Source organism: Vespa velutina, chromosome 1 (genome assembly GCF_912470025.1).
Source record: "Vespa velutina chromosome 1, iVesVel2.1, whole genome shotgun sequence".
Taxonomy (NCBI): domain Eukaryota; kingdom Metazoa; phylum Arthropoda; class Insecta; order Hymenoptera; family Vespidae; genus Vespa; species Vespa velutina.
The window spans coordinates 13,415,235-13,432,625 of NC_062188.1; the positions used below are offsets into that span (position 1 = coordinate 13,415,235).

Sequence of the window (17,391 nt, forward strand, 5' to 3'; positions counted from 1 at the left end):
GCGCTATCATCGATTCGATTCTTATCATGAAATTTTTAATTAATATGCAGATATACATATGTTTTTAATCTCTGCTATTTGATTTTGATAAGAAAATTCTTTTATTTCGTTTATCGATTCTTATCACTTCAAAAGCGTTTAATAAATTGAAGAAACAATGATTTCTAAGTTAATGTGATTTCTAAATTAATGTTATATTTTAACGTTAGAAAATTTTGAATAAAATATGTCTTACGAATAGTTGTAAGTACTTAAGTGACAATTTACGCACGCATGCACGTACACTCGAATTTGCTTCTACATTGCGTGCTAAGTATTCTTGAGATACTTAATATGCAGGACTATAGTCGGTCTAGAAACGCGACGTGACCTCATCACTCGGATATCATGCTATTCCTCTTCCGTAAAAAAAATTACTTCCGTTTCGAACTGCCGACTATTATATACTCTTAAAGTGTCATCGTTTTTTCTTTATTCTCTCATTATTTTTCTTCATTTTTCTTACTTTTTTTCTTATCACATATTAACATTTTTTTTATACTCCAATTGTAATATCACTGGAAAAGATAGATAATAATATACACTGATAATATATTCATCAGTCGTTTCTAATAGAATACGCGATTTCTATTTCTTTAACATTTTTATTATATGTAAAAATAAAAAAAAAACCTCCTATTTCCCATACATCGCTTAAATCAAATATTCGATTACCACATATATATATATATATATATATATATATATATATATATATATATATATATTTCAGAAGACATTTCGATATGCGAACTCCAGAAGAGTCGATTTAAAATTCTTTCAAAGAAAAGTGCTTAAATAACAAGGATTATTTTCATTATACCTTTTTATTTATTCCCTTCTTGAATGAAAAGTTTAACTATTTTTTTCCATCGAGAGGCATAATGATAACGAGTTATGGTATGATTTAAGACTAAACAGAAAACGATTTTTCCCTATTTACGTAATGATCTGGTAAGACGAAATGACGTCTCTCTTCGAAGCCGATAAGTCAATAAAGATTGGCGATTTTTCATGCTCAGAGAGAGACAAGAGGAAGGGAAGCAAAAGCGCGAACGAGAGTGAATTAGGGAAGGTTCGGGATGCAAGGGTAGCTGAACCGAGAAAACCATAGCCGAGAAAAGAGTTTGGGAGGAAGGTGTAAGGAAAAATAGCAAAGATCCGCTGAGTTTGCTCCCACGGGATATCGGACTTCCACCCTTGATGGCCTGTAATGCTATCTTTCGTGAATTCACGTTCCTTCGGTAAACATCTCACGTTTTCGATAGTTCGAATCGAGAATATGTATATCCAAGCATTTTATAAATAAAAATTTTTGATCATTAGCTCAAAGTTTCGTAATGGATTATTAATTATGATATAATTAATGTCTCATCGATCAAAAATCAGAATAGAAATAAATTTTTAGATATATTTTTGACAGTAGTGAATCGTTCGTTCGATCGGTAATTATAAAATAAACAATGTCCGTGTAATAATATCATTATAGAAAAGTAAGGATGGAGTATGTATATGTATCTTTGTATTCGTGAAAGAGTGAAGTCCGTCGAGAAATTCTTTGATCGACGATGCATCGAAAATCGGCCAGATAAAGTTCACTAACACTACGTTCGATACATAACATTCCCCATGACCCTTGACAAGTGGCGCATAGCGATGTTACCTTTGACTTTTTATCTCCTTTTTTATCCCTTTCGTTCACGTTCGCGAACTCTCATAGTGAACAACTATGTGTAAGCATCTACTTTTGCTTCAGAATTAGCGTTAAATAATTAACGACTCTTCCAACCGAGTGACCCTGCTCCTCTCCATCATCCTCCTTTCTCTTCATTTCTCTTCTTCCTCTTGCTTCTATATACACCGGATTCTCTCACAAAATTTAATCTTCGTATCTCGACCGTTTCAAATATTTATCAACGATAATTTTATATTTTTATTTTCTCCTCGAAATGATTTGTTTAAACTCATCCATTTGTATATCATCGAAGTTCACAGTTCACTGTACATTATTTAAAAAGAAAAAAAAAATTACACGTATTCCTGTCTATATTATTAATTAATTTATTTATTATTTAATTAATTTATTTATTAATTAATTAAAATTGTATGACGCATGTACCATCTTTTATCGTTATTTAAATTCTCTAAAAAAGTATGAATATAAACATTTTTACTTTTACTTTATCTTCGTAATAAAACGGCAAAAAGGTTAAAGTATATATACTTAAACTCTTTGTACTTTAGATACGCTTACATATTTGAATTCTAAGACGACGAAACCGGCTCTCGAAAGTTTTACAAGTTTTCTCTCTCAGCTCGTAATTCACACGGCGATTACATTTCCCAAATTTCCTTGTTCGCTCGTTCATTTACTAGTTCGTTCGTTCATTCGTTCCTTTGTTCGTTCGTTCGTTCATTCGTTCGTTCGTTCATTCGTCTTACGAACGAAAACGAAGGAATCGTGGTGCGCGACGTTCGCTCGAGTGACTCCTACGAAAGTGCCGGAAGTCGGTTTACGCTTCGTACACACAAGCTACTTGCACTTTTCTCTCGTTAGCTGCTCGTGTCGCGTCGCCTCTCTGAGTCCTCTTTTTCTCGACCTCCTTTCCGCTCCTTTAGCCCGTAACTATGCATATATACCCATGCCGTAGATGTAGATATGTAAATATGTAATATCACCTCCTTATCTCCTCGTCGATCAACATCATGAAATGTTGACATTATCGATTTTTTATATGACAAATTAATCGGAACAAAGGGTAGTGAAATTTATTTATTGTAAAATATAATCGTTTACGTGAATTTTATTATTATTATTATTATTATTATTTTTTTCTTTTTTTTCTTTTGTAAAGTGACGAGAATCGAGAATCATCATAGTCGTTGATTTTGCGATGACCAGTACTTCCATAAAACGACCTAACCATAGGTATATGATATGTACTTATTATATATATATATATATATATATATATATATATATATAAATATAATGTATATAATACTAACATACACATACGTTGGTAGATATATTTTGTACGTATGTGAACATAGAAATAACATACTCGTGGAAGTTCCAATATTTCTCGCAAATACGTTGATATTGAACCATATATGTAGTATCTATGCAGCAATGTAAATATATATATATATATATATATATATATATATATGTTTGACGCGTTATGGAAAATTACATATACCAGAATGACTGCGGCATGCTCGACGGATTAATGCATCGTTTGTACTATGAGGTTGGGTAGGTCGTTATAAATTCGGAGATTTTATATCGTAGGATATACATATCTCCTCGTCGAAAACGAACGAAAAATTTGCTACACGCTTGGCGACCCTCCTCTAACAATCCCGTTCGAATTTTAATGAGAACCGTTATCCTCGCGATCATCATTCCTATTATTAATAATTCCTATTGAAACGATACATTCCTGATTTATCGGTCGCCATTTGATTATCGATAAAATAATTAATTTCCGTGTGGCCGCGCGATTTATACATTTTAATGATCAAATTAATGCGAACAGCAAGAAATCACGATGTAAAATATAGGCGACGTCAAAGAATCTATATTTGTAACTTGTATATCAACGGAATATCTTTTTGAAGAAGTATTTTGATGGTTTAAAGGAAAAGAAATAATTTCTATGAGAGTTCAATTGAAGGAAGAAAACGAGCGATCTTGTTGGAAAGTTTAAAAACCTCTGGAAGAGTGATTACCGGTTTGCCGTTATGGTCCGCGACCGACTTTTTGCCATTAATAACTCGATCGAAGTTCCATGCCAGCCATAAAATATCGCGTTAACATAGAAAAAGAGGAAGAAAAAGAAGAAGAAAGATAAGTAGAAAAAGAAGAAGAAGAGAAAGAGAAAGAAGAAGTAGTAGAAAAAGTAGTAGAAGAAGTAGTAGATGAAGAAGGTTGCAGCTAACGAGTATCAACGGTCGAATTATCGAACACGTTTGCAGACCTCCCACGAATTGGCTTCTTCGCGTTCATTTTTCTTCTTTTATAAGCACGTGACCGATTTTATTTCTTTTTTCGTTATATGCTGAGGTTTCACGTATAACTAATTTGAACTAAAACTTAAACGAAGGGTTTCGAAATCGTAGAAATGATAAAACATATCGAAAATCCGTTAAATTTCATTTGACAACTTTTTAGATATGTTATATTTTTATTTATTTGTTCTCCTTTGATAAATATAAACAGCTTGCAAATACGTTTAATTTAAACGTTGAATTCGTTCGATCGGGTGATCTCGTTGATACCAATCGTAATAACGTAGAAGAGAAATAATGACAATAATAACAGGATCAACCCATAACTGTGTTAATGCTTTTCGAAACGAATAATTCGTCGGATATGTACGCAACCGGTACCTACAATTCCTACGTCCAATGCATCATTGTACTCGGCATATCGCGTAGAATCCGTTCTCGAATAGGATGGCAACGTTATCCCTGTTGAAGTTACATGCCTTTTCATGCAATGAGTTTCGTACGAAAATTCATGCGATTTTGGTTATGTTAAATTACATATGGCAATATAACATATTTACATATCAATGTATTTATTCTAATGTTAGATCCGTATGTTATATTCTCAAAATTCTTCCGTGAAAAAGATAATAATTATTTTGTATCTTAATTTAACAAACTATAAAATTAAAGATAAGTTCAAGATTATAATAGTCAACATGTTACTAATTAAAAAATATAACAATTTAATGTGGATATATATACATATCTACACATGTATGTATTATTTATACATAAATAGATCTATGAAGTCTAAATATAAAAAAGATTAGAGACTAAAGGAAATATAATATTATATTAGGATGTCCCAAAAGTTTCTTTCTCATCGCGCTATGAATGGCCTTATCTGGCTCTACTTGTGCAAATATGCAGGCTGATCTATTAGCCGTCTATGTTATCGGTTTCAGTCGTCCCAAAGCTCTTTTACAGTACGTTTCGTTTGCGCCACAGTCTCTTTTAAAACTTTCATCCACAGCGTTAAACATGGGTAAAGAAAGACGACATTTACGGCATGTTATGCTTCATTGTTTCAAAAAAGGTGATAGAGTAGTAAAGAATACTTTTTGTACCGTGTTCAGGGACGGTGCTATAACTATTACAACCGTTCGCAATTGGTTTAAAAAATTTAGAAGGGGAAATTTTAATCTGGAAGATGAAGACCCCCAGCGGCTGCCCAAAAACGACGGATACGGACCTTATCAAGACCATGCTTGATGAAAATCCGCAATATAGTGCGCGTGAGATAGTGAATGCCATTAGGATTCCCAAAAAAACAATGCATAATCACCTAACGATCCCTAAGATGGAATATGTTAATCGCTGCGAAGTTTGGGTTCCGCACTTACTGACGGAGATCACATATTGCATAAGAGGTAAGAGAAAAACTCTTACAATTTGATTAGGATGTTTTATCGCATCCTTTTTTCTGTCCTTAAAAAATTTTCTTCACGGTAAGCGCTTTAAATCCATCAGCGAAATAAAAGCGCACCTCCAGGATTATTTCTTGTCCAAAAGACAATTGTGGAATAATGAGGCTTCCTCAGAGATGGAAGAAGGTAATAGAGCAAAAGGGTTCTTATATAACAAAATAAATAATATCTTAAACGGTAAACATTGTATATTCATTTTATATTAGAAAAAGGAAAGAAACTTATGGGACACCCTAATATATGAAATAAAAATAATATATAGATAATAACAATCAATATATTGGTAATTCAAAAATGCGAAAAATCTAATACGTAAAAGTATATACATATATGTATCGCTTATACATAAGATAGATCTTCAAGGAAGTTCAAAGATAAGAGAGATAAAAGAAAAAAGAGGGTAAAAGAAAATAGTTGAGGATAGGAAAAGGGGAAAAACAGGGTAGCTTGATGGTGCTTGCAAGGAACGCAACGAGAAGAGAGGCGTTTACGCTTGAGACGAAAAGTCGCGATTGCGAATCGCAGAATCTTGTGCTTTCGTAGTGCTTTTAACGAAGAGGAATGGAAAGTGAGAAAGAAAAAGAGAGAGCACCCAAGGGAGAGAGAGAGAGAGAAAGAGAAAGAGAGAGAGAGAGAGAGAGAGAAGAAAGAGGAAGAGAGAGAAAGAGAGAGAGAGCAGTGCGGCATGTTGATTAAGGGTACATAAAAGCTTTCCGCCGTAAATTCTCGTAGAATATGGCGCCCGTCATTTCTGCGGTTCGCAATAGCGAGAAATCTTTCTTCCACGTTCCCGTCGTTTTAAGAGTTTCCATCCGAGCGTGCCGATGCTGCTCAAAATCGTCATGAACACCTATATGAAGACTCAAAGCTACGAAAAGTTACTTTCGCTCCTCTTCTCTCAATATGTACATAAGTAAACACGTAAGTACGTACGTATGTATATAGAAAAAGTACGTCACGTTGATCACATTACGATACTTGACTTTCGAAGGATCATTCATCATTTATCTTTTCCTTTGACAAAAATAGTTAAAAGGTCGTAACGATAAATATATTGTAAAAATAATGTAAGATTTATTTTCCTTATCAATAATTTTGATCAATAAAGTACGAAATATTTTAATATTTTAATATTTAAAAATATTGAAATAAAAATATAATGAAATATATATTAGATAGGTAGTCTGACTAAAATTCTAAATGATCGTTCGTCTTAGAGTATAAAGAATCTTTTGTTTCTGTTAAAAAAAATTCAATCGAATATAAGTTTTTTTAACTGGAAAAATATTCGTTTGAAAAGAAAATCGTAATATCCGTGAGATTGACTTAAGAGCTCGATATTGCTCATTTAACGAAGAAACACCTGGCCTAAGATGGTCTGGGTTGTCTTGCCGGCCGTTCGACCGGATGGACGGCGATTAATTTCGCGAGTGGAAAACTCTTGTCTTCAAAGGAGCTTAGGAGATGGAAACACCGATGGCCGGGAAAATGAAATCCCGCAGGCCAGGAAGTACGTCGAAAAGCTTTAAAAGGCGTACCAGGATTGTCGGTTGAAGGACGAAGACTATGAACGAAGGAACGAACGAACGAACGAACGAATGACGGAACGAATGAACGAACGAACGAACGAAGCAAGTGGAGAAGCAAAAAGAAACGAGATAGAAGAAGCAGAGAGGGAAGAAAGGACGGTAAGAAATCGCTTTATGAACGCGCTGACGAGCGCGGATTGTTACCCGGAGACTATCTTTATCTCTCTTCTCTTTTCTTGAACCCTGCGGCTTCAACTTCGAACACTACCGAACGCCGGTAGAAGCAAATTGGAGGAAAACGTTATTGCTCATAACGGAAGCTTCTTGTCCTCGAAGACTATAACGAAGATTGGAAGAATATGAAGAGGAAGAGAAGAAAAAGTCTTCTATATTTTCTCAACTCTCTAAATTAGAAAGATAGAATACCGAGCATGCAAAAAGTAAAAGGCTTTGGTGTGATTCTACAACTGAAACAGCTTTAAATTACTTTGCCAAGTAATTACATTGAAATGAAAAGTACGTAAGGGTAGAGATTAGAATGTCGACGTGCCACCACGATGACGATGATTATCCTTTCTTCCGTTACACTTTTTAATTAGCTTTATAATTAAGACAACCAACTGGAAGCTTTCTAATATCGTCCTCTTTCTCTCTCTCTTTCTCTTTCTCTCTCTCTCTCTCTTTCTCTATCTATCTATCTATCTATCTATCTATCTATCTATCTTTCTTTATTTTTCTCTTTATCTTTTTCGATATTCCATTGGAGATCAAAGCAAAGTATAAAATCAAGCAAATCTATTGAAAATAGTGTAGTAAATCTTGAAGAATGTAGAACGTTAAAGCTTCCAGAGTACTCTACGGCTTTAATGTCAACCTCTTTTGGAAAATGGCGAAGCTGCGGCGTACCGAATAACCTTCGTGAAATCTTTTCAGAAAGAGAAAAGAGATTTCGTTAAATCGTTTACGAATTTATTCTGATTTTTGTAAAACTCGAATACGACCTTTCCAAAACTAATAAAGTTTTTACGCTAGAATGCCGGTTTTCATCTAAGCTTATTTCCTTTCTCTCTATTCTTTTCTGCGCTTCTTCTCTAATCTTTTGTTTTCTTAACCGAAAAGACATCTTATGCGAAAAGCATGGTTATTCTATAAATTTTCCTAAGTTATCCCAGCCATAAATTATCAATTTATCACATTGATATCGTCGATAACGGCGAGATAAAAGATGAGAAAGGAAAATATATTCACAGAATGCTTTCTCTTCGATAGATATTTGTATTTTTCTTATCGATACGCGTCAAGGTTTCGATAGGGTGGAAAAGAAAAATGCAGAACATATATAGATAGACACGAATGTATCGGTATCACGCGAACGTGCTAACGGCTTCACCGCTGTTAGAATTCGAAGCGACGCAGCTGTAATTTTGGTTAACGTTAGCAGAAATTCTCGCAGCTCTATGCAAACCGATATTGTCGTTTTAACGAACATCACGATGCCCATGCAGGATAGATGTACGCTTGTGTTGCTAACAGCACTACCGAGGATTATTATCCAGTACGGTTTGTCCTCGACAGTGCGAGCGATAAAAGTGGAACTTTTATCGTGCAAAATACGACAGTGATTATAGAAAAAGCCAACTTTTAATATTTCAACGGTTACATCATTTGATATGAAAAATATATCGAGAATTACTCGGCCGATATTAAAATGTTTTTCGAAGCGTTTTCGAATTGATTTGCAATTTTAAAAAAAATCGATCGTTAATGGACACGTTTATCGCTAAATTCGAAGCTAATTGAAACGAAACGATACTACGTTAATGACTGTTCTCAATGTAAAATCAATGGGAAAATAAAGGTCAACCGATTAGAAACTGTCATGGCTCGTGTAAAATATATTTTATTATTTATATAGATTATGATGACAAAATAAATCAGAAGAATAAAAGTTCCTTTTTTTCTTCGTATTATTCGTTCCTTTGTTCTTTTTCTTTAAAACTTCATCTACGCATTATGTATTCGAATCGCAATCTACTTATAAAGTTAATTATCATTTTTATTAATGAAATTACTACTTAATTACATACGAAATCAATTAATGAATTTAATAAAATATATTTGATTAATGTTACGAAGTCCCTTGAAAGATCATTGAAGTACTTGAAGTGAGTCAGTTAGCCTTCGAACCTTGCGACCTGAGATGCACAGGACATGGCGCATCGTAGCGTCCCACGTGCGTCAAGCTTCCGGTTCTAAGTTAATCCTAACTTAGTCTTAACTTTCTTCTTAGAAGCTAGACTTGGATGAACGCTCGCATGGTAATGCAATGATTAATCTTTCCTCGGTTATAAGTTAGGAGCAAGTTCGAAGTAAGTTACGGCTCTGCAGCATTAATTTAGCAAAGCGCGTATCGATTAACACTAATGTATTCGATCTAAACGTTTATATGATAAACGAACGAAAGAAATTAAAAAGAATGAATAATCACGTTCTTTTATCGATTAATACACTAATCCCAAAAGACATTAGCCTATTATATTGGCTAGTTAAATTGAGTACTCGAATAACTTGATTACGGAAGCATCGTCGTCATAATTAATTCGAATAGAAAAAAAACATTTAATAGTAAAAGGATCTAATGATTTCAGATAAACTTATTAATTTTCTTTGTCTTTTTTTAAATGTCTTTCATTATATAAGAATATTAAAGTGTAACGAAACAGATTCTTCTTAAGTCACAAAACGATTTCAAATACTTTCTAAACTTTGTTATTCCAACGAATTTATCGATCGATAACAGGAAGAAAAGTCACTAGTAGAATTGATAGGAAGTAAATGGATAAATAAAAAATGGATTTTAAAAGATATAAAGACTAATGATACTTTTGCAATTTGATTACATTTGATTAATTAACATCTTATAGCTCGTTAGAGGAACAACATTTCATCGATAATAAAATTATCTTTTATCGGTGATAAGTAAGATGAGAGATATTATTTTCGTTGTCAGACATTCCAGGATGGAAATATTTTTTTTTCATATTTCCAAATACGATCGAGAAACAATCTTCATTTATTCTTTTGTTATCTCTTAGTAGATTCAGTGAGTATGTTTACATCTCTCACCATGAGACGTCTGTAACTTGGCATGCAACGGAGTAATTCCGTTTAATCGCTCGCACTCCCCATCCCTGTCCCTCCCACTTTTCTACACCATTACTACATGTTGCGAAGCGAGTACACGGTTCCGCTTAATTAAATACTTCAAGTTTAATTAAACAGTACTCATAAGAGAAAACAGTGCACGCGGGATAAATAGAATATGTTCAACCGCATGAAACAATATATGTAATTAACCGAAGATATTGCAAGCACGGTGTTGCGTAAATAATAGTATCGCGTCAAGTAACAGCTATTTATTTCGCTTATCGCTTAATTAACTATTCCCGATCGGCGGCTGCAATGCTATTAGTACGATTTATGTTCGGCCACTATCACTTTGTACGTAAATATACCCTAATACCAATACATACGGATTTCACCGTGGCATTATGTCACTTATCGAATACGATTAACGTTGTTGGATTAAACGTAAATCACGAAATCTTTTTCATAGAAAATCATTATTTTTCGTAGACAATATGTTGAAACATAATAGTTATACGTGATAATGTTCTATACACGTAGTATAAATCAGCGAAGCGAATAAAACAATAAAAATGGTCGATGCCCTAGAGTATATCGAATACGAAATACGTTAGCCCATCCAGCCGATATCCCCGGAGCCACATTAATTTGCCGAAGTTACATTATTTTGGGAGAACGGCTCGCGTACGCGTTCTGAATTTATCGGTTAGTTAACGCCGTGCAGGATTTCATAGAGAAGCCGCTTGGATAACCGTATAAGATACTCAATCGATTATATCTCGTTGTTGATTGATCCTACAGGTGATTCAAAACTAATTCTTGTATTATAATTCAAACTTCTACATATATGTATATATATATATATCTTTTTTTGTAAAAAGAAAAAAAAATCAAGAAAACGAAATCGTATGTTCACGGACTGTGTGAAGACTGAAAAATGTCAACGAATGGTCATCGTCGAGTACTTTTCTTGCTTTCTTAAATAAAATTCTCTCCCTCTCTCTCTCTCTCTCTCTCTCTCTCTCTCTCTCTCTTTCTTTATTGAGTTTACCAGTAAAAGGTTTCCCTTGCTTTCGTCGACATACCAAAGACACCACATATGTGTCTTTGCGACTCGACTTTCAAAAGATTCTAACAGAATGTAAGAGTGAGAAAGATAGAGAGAGAAACAGAGAGAGAGAGAGAGAGAGAGAGAGAGAGATATGGTGGAAAATGTAACCTCGGCTGGATGTAATCTCGGGAAATGGTGAGAGACGAGGTGATTTGTAAAGGAACTTACGAAAAAAGACTTACATACGACCGAGTTGCAATGAAATCGTATCTGTAGCAACGTATTTACGTAAATGAGTCTAATAAATGTAACGTATTTCTTATGGAGGTCTTTTTTTTTGTTTGTTATTTTTTCTTTTTTTGTACGATTTTATAAGTGTCCTTCACATTTGTCCTTTACATCTGTCCCTTAGATTGTCCTTTACATCTCTAACATTTTTAGAAGAACACCTTTGCTACTATCCAACGTCGACGAAGACATTTTTCGCAAGTAAAAAATAAAAAAAAGAAATAAGAAAAAAGAAAGACTAACGAGAAAAGAGACAACGGTTTGAGGTACAAAAGAAAAAGATTTCCTTCTTCTTTTTTTTTTTTTTTTTGGCTTGTCTCCCACATTCTTCTGTTTCTTCTTTGTGCGCCTTTCGTCTTCTAAGTTCTTTCTCTTTATGTTCGTTTCGCTTCGTTCTTTCAAAAACACCGCAGCAACGATGTTTCCGACGAGAAATGTTTAAGTGAACTCACGCGTAAAGGATAAATACTTCAAATATATAGATCTCGTAGAAACATTGGAAAGAGTTACATATGATGATAAAGATAAGTAATATAAAAAAAAAATAAATAAATAAATAAAAATAAATAAATAAATAAATAAATAAAAAATTTTATTACTATATTATCATATTGTGAACTTGGAATTTACAATATCATAAGCAGACTATTTACAAGCATTTTTATTAAACAACTCAATGTCTATTAATAAAAGATGAAAAAGAAAATAATATAAGTGAGAAATAACAATCAATCTATGTGCACTTAATACGAGTTTGTGTGTGTGTGTGTATAAGTATCTTATGCATTTGTACGTATTAACTTTTTCATCGTTTCACAAAAATCCGTATAATGATTTAAGAATATCCGAGTCACAGGAGCTTCAAGTATTTGAGTTTAAGTTCTCATTATACGGTAACTGTATATCCGAGCTGAGAAAGGAGAAATACGTTATCCAGAGTGCTTGGGAGTACCGTTAATTAACAGTGTTGTAATAAGGGATATTAAGATTTCATGCACCTCTTGAGACGACAAAGAAAACTTTGAACAACGAGCCACGTATTATTTTTTTCTCTTTTATCTTCTTTTTCGTAGTTACAACTTCTTTTTTTTTTTTTTTTTTTTTTTTTCTTTTTACTAACAATTTCTACGAATCTTAATCACACAATCACGAGAAAAATACAATCGAATTATATTATTGAAAGAACAAAAATATCCTCATCGTTGATAATTGGTGTTTATTAATTTTGAAATTATTTTAAAACATTTTCTAAACAGAGAATTAGTCTATTTTGAGAAATCAATCAATAAATAATCGATTATAGATTAACAAGAAATGTTTCTGGAAATCAATTTATCTATTTATTTATATAATATATCTCCCCTATTTCTTGATTTCTTATAGCTATATAAATAACAAGAAATGTTTTTGGAAATCAATTTATCTATTTATTTATATAATATATCTCCCCTATTTCTTGATTTCTTATAGCTATATAAATAGTATGCCGATAACATAGAACAATATAAATACAATTATCAATTGGGTCCATTGCTAATGAAATCCAGGTGCCTAATAAAAGCGAGAGACTCTCACTCATTAATAATGAGATACATGTGCAATCATAATTTCTGATCGAGAATGGAAGTTCTCGATACGAATCGCTGAACTTCTCTTTGCTCTTGGGAATATTCGTTTCGAAAAGTAAGTGATCCCGTTGGACGAAAAGCGATAATAGTAACTAGATTCAAATCGATTTGAGAACGAGTAGCAAACAGCTCGTCCTCGTAATTATTATATGGCTCTCAGAGATCTAAATCGTATTACTGTACCGTCTTGCGTAGATTTGATTTATTATATTATATATATATATATATATATATATATATATATATATATATATATAACGTTGTAATGTTAATAAACCAATATACCAAATCAAATATATCATTATCAAATAAATCAAGTTAAAAAGTAAAATTGAAAGAAGTTAATCACATAGTTTTAATTTAATATTCAATCGTTCATTTTTTCATTGGTGTGTAACTTTCATAATTATAAAAATTTCTGATTATATATGTATGTACATATATATTTTACATGAAAATTGCTCGCGTATAATCATACACCAATCGTTATAAAATTCATATAAATGTCTATACCTCTTGTCTCGTTTGTATAAAGGCTCTTGTTCTCTTTATAAAAAAAAAAAAAAAAAAAAAAAAAAAATAGTGAGATCAACCTTTTGTCTCACGTACCCAGGAACCGATTCTTTATTTATTTCACAATAGTATTATTGGAGATAATGTAATCGATTCTCAGACTCAAAATCTTCCGAATCGATTGTTCATTATTTTTGTAATATTATTGGGAATAGTCTCTCTCTCCGTAACAAAGGATTTAAGAATCACACATTTCACATCTGCTACCCTCTGCATCTGCTTCCCTGGCAATGTATTATTCGTTGTTATGATGATATCAGTCCCTTGGCCTTAATTCCTACGGACCGATACTTCATTCGTCTATCTTTATTATAAACACAAACTGTGATGGGAAAGTATAGATTACAAAAGCGATGTAGTAGAAGATCTCTGACTCATATGTAATAAATATGTCTCATGGTTCTTAACTTTATATCAATCTGCCCGTATCTAGGCAATAGTGAGATTCCATAGTTCTAGGATCCACTAATCAATTTTGTATTTATTGCTCAATTCAGAAATCTTGCTTTTGATTAACAAATTGGATTCGACAAATAGAAAATTATACATTTTTCTTGGCTAGGTTTTTGTAATAATTGCGATACATATTTGAATCCTGTTGGAGTCGTGATCAAATATTAAGTATTAATTGATTCGATCTTTATACGTGAAATATCACGCTTGTGTTAAATTAAAAAATTATTGTATCATACTGATTCTCATAGAATTAACACCAAACATCTAAAATAGAGACGTCGTTATAAATATTAAAGAACCCGATTTTGCAATGTCTAACGATTGCATTAAAAAGGAAGATCAATTCTGTAGAATAAATTCTTGTCTATCTACTTATAGATAAAAAATGTATATTATTTACTAAATATCCGACTTCTGTCTCGAATTCTTCCAATCGGTTTGCTTTAGTCATTTTCTCTTGGACCATAAGAAATTAATCAGTTACATTCGGGTAAAGCCAAATTACGTGAGTTTAACATAGAAGGTAAAAAGAAAAAAAAATGATTATAGTTTTCTTCTTGAACATATCATTATTGAATCCTCAAACTTTGCGAATGTCTTTTCACAAAAAGTTAAAGATTCTTAACGAAAACCACTATTACCTACAAGTTCGATATTAAGAGAAGTATGGTGTCATGTATGCACATAGTTATATAAGGAAGGGGCGCATCGCCTTCATTTTCTTCTTCCTTCATAGTTTCGTCTACTTTTACTTCTAGGATCTCGTTTGTGCCTATTTACTTTGCGAAACTTCAGACCCTTGCGTAAGGTTCTCTAAAGTTACTATGACATAGAGGAAGTCATCTAGAGAGTGAGAGAAGAATAGATTCCATCATACAGTGCTGAATTTGCTTTGACGGATTTAAATCATGTCTTTGGTTAATGAATCGTGGTTATTAACTTTCTTTCTTTCTAAAAACGAAACAATCCTTCGAACATACATCTGCAAGATTCGTTAAGAGTAAAGAAGATGAAAAATAAAAGAAATTGCGAGAGAGAAAGAGAGAGAGAGAGAGAGAGAGAGAGAGAGAGAGAAAGAAAGATAGAGAGAAAATCGATCGATCTCGAACGAACGTAAAAGAGAAAAATGGTATCTCTCTGGAAATCCCCTTGTAAAGAATCTGAAAAATTGTCTCGTTCTTTGATTCGGTAATCTCTTTCTCTCGTTCTAATTTCTAGAACATTTCTGGTTGCTATTGTTATTCCAACTATGTCTTCGTTTTCTTCACCGCTTTCTCTTCGTCTTAACTCGAAGATTTTTTAATCGTGTTGAGTCTTCGTTGGACGCTTTACCTTCGACGTATCCAATTTAACTTTTCGTCGTCGACTCTCTTCGTTCGTTCCGGATGAGACAATAAGAATTTTTCTTTTTTCCACTCTATCTCTCTCTCTCTCTTTATTTCTCTCTCTTTTTCTTTTTCTTTTTTTTTTTCTTTCTCTTACACATACACGAGAAACAAAGAAAGAAAAAGAGTGAGAGAGAGAGAGAGAGAAAGAGAAAGAGAAAAAGAGAGAAAGAGAGTGAGTGAGAAAGCAAGAAAGCTTCCAAACTAAATCGGTTGACAAGAAGAAAGAGCTCGCGAAACTTTCGTCGTCCGCTTATCTTTTCCGCAAAAATGTTTCACCGACTACTAAAATCGTTTTCTTCCGGCAATTAATCAAATAATAGATATAATATATATATAATATATATACATATATATATATATATATATATATATGTATATTTGATTATTTAAAAAAAAAGAAAAAGAGAGAGAGAGAGGAAAAAAGAAAAAAAGAGAAACGAAACTGGACATCGCGGAAAGTCGCTTAATTAGCAGAGAAATAATTTCTCGGTCATTAAGCAAGCGGCCGTTTCGGTAAAGGAGGCGAGAGAATATGAATTGTCTAGAACTCTAAGAGAAGACAATGGCTAGGCCACGTCGCCTCTGATGTATGGAGGGAAGACAATAACGAGAGTGGGATCGACCTCTCTTATCTTCATCCTTTCTTTTCTCCCTCTCTATCTCTCGCACACTATTCTTATTTTTATTCCTCAAAGAGACAGTTAGTGAGACTTTTATATTACCAAATTCTAATCACTCGTTACTACGATTTTAAAGGTATATATATATATATATATATATATATATATATATATATGTATAATAATTTCTAGTGTGATATTATACTTACCGAAATATACATTCTCTTAAAATCAAAGGCTTCATTTTATGACACTTGTTGAAATAACGTGTAGACGGAAAGAGAAAAAAGAAAAGTGAGAGAGAAAGAGAGAAAGAAAAAGAGAGAGAGAGAGAGAAAGAGAGAGAAGAAGAGAGATTGTGAATGTAAAGGAGAAAGATAAAGTGACAGAAGGGTAGGAAGCATACACGGGGGACGTGCGAAAGAGCTCTCACGATTATTACCTTTACGAAAACTACGAGAGCAGGTGCAAGTGCGAGGGACGCCATCTCGCATCCGTATCTAATATACGAGCAAGCTGGAAGATTCCACGCGGCAGTGCTTGCGTTTCCTTGTCTTCTCCCGCTGGATATAACATGAAAGTCCTTGAGAATTGTAAATGTTTCATCGTCTCTTCTCTCTCTTCTCTCTCTCTCTCTCTCTCTCTCTCTCTCTCTGTCTCTCTTTCTTCGGCTTTCTGAACTGATAGTTTTCCATCCCTACGTTCATTCGTTTTGAAAGACGAAAGACGAAACTGTTGCACGATATGACAGTTTGTCAATCTAATTAGATAAAATGTAGCTAGGGATTATTGATAAAAAAAGAAAAAAAAAAAGAAAAAAAGAATTAGAATCACTTGTAAAATATTAAAAACTGTACATAGTCTTCAAGCGTATCAACGTTATCATTGAAAGGAAACTGGTGAAACCCTTTTTAACGCTTTTATAAAAACTTGGATCCTTCGCTAAAACGGCGGCTTGAGTTTCCATAAAGCGATTTACGAGGACCGCAGATTTACCGTATATGAAATTACGCGTCCCACGCTTTTTCACTGTATGTACCTCCTGACTTACAGCGTTTTGAAATACTCATTTTTCGTCGTTAACACTCCGGTTCGTTCGCGCGAACGAAACGACCTTCGTTCTCGCGATATTCTCTATTTCCTCGTACCGTGCGGTAGAATGAAGAAAAAAAAGTGGCTCGATATCGAA

The 17,391-nt window shown here is 33.3% G+C and overlaps 1 protein-coding gene and 1 long non-coding RNA gene across 3 annotated transcripts in view; both read left to right on the forward strand.

Moving 5' to 3' along the window:
• Window positions 1-17,391, forward strand: part of LOC124952700 (peptidyl-prolyl cis-trans isomerase FKBP14) — a 37,527-nt gene that overhangs the window by 8,655 nt on the left and 11,481 nt on the right. The gene's annotated exons all lie outside the window — the stretch shown is intronic.
• Window positions 5,622-16,381, forward strand: LOC124952718. The gene is made up of 2 exons (XR_007101983.1): window positions 5,622-11,047; window positions 16,339-16,381. It is a non-coding gene; the product is annotated as an uncharacterized LOC124952718 (long non-coding RNA).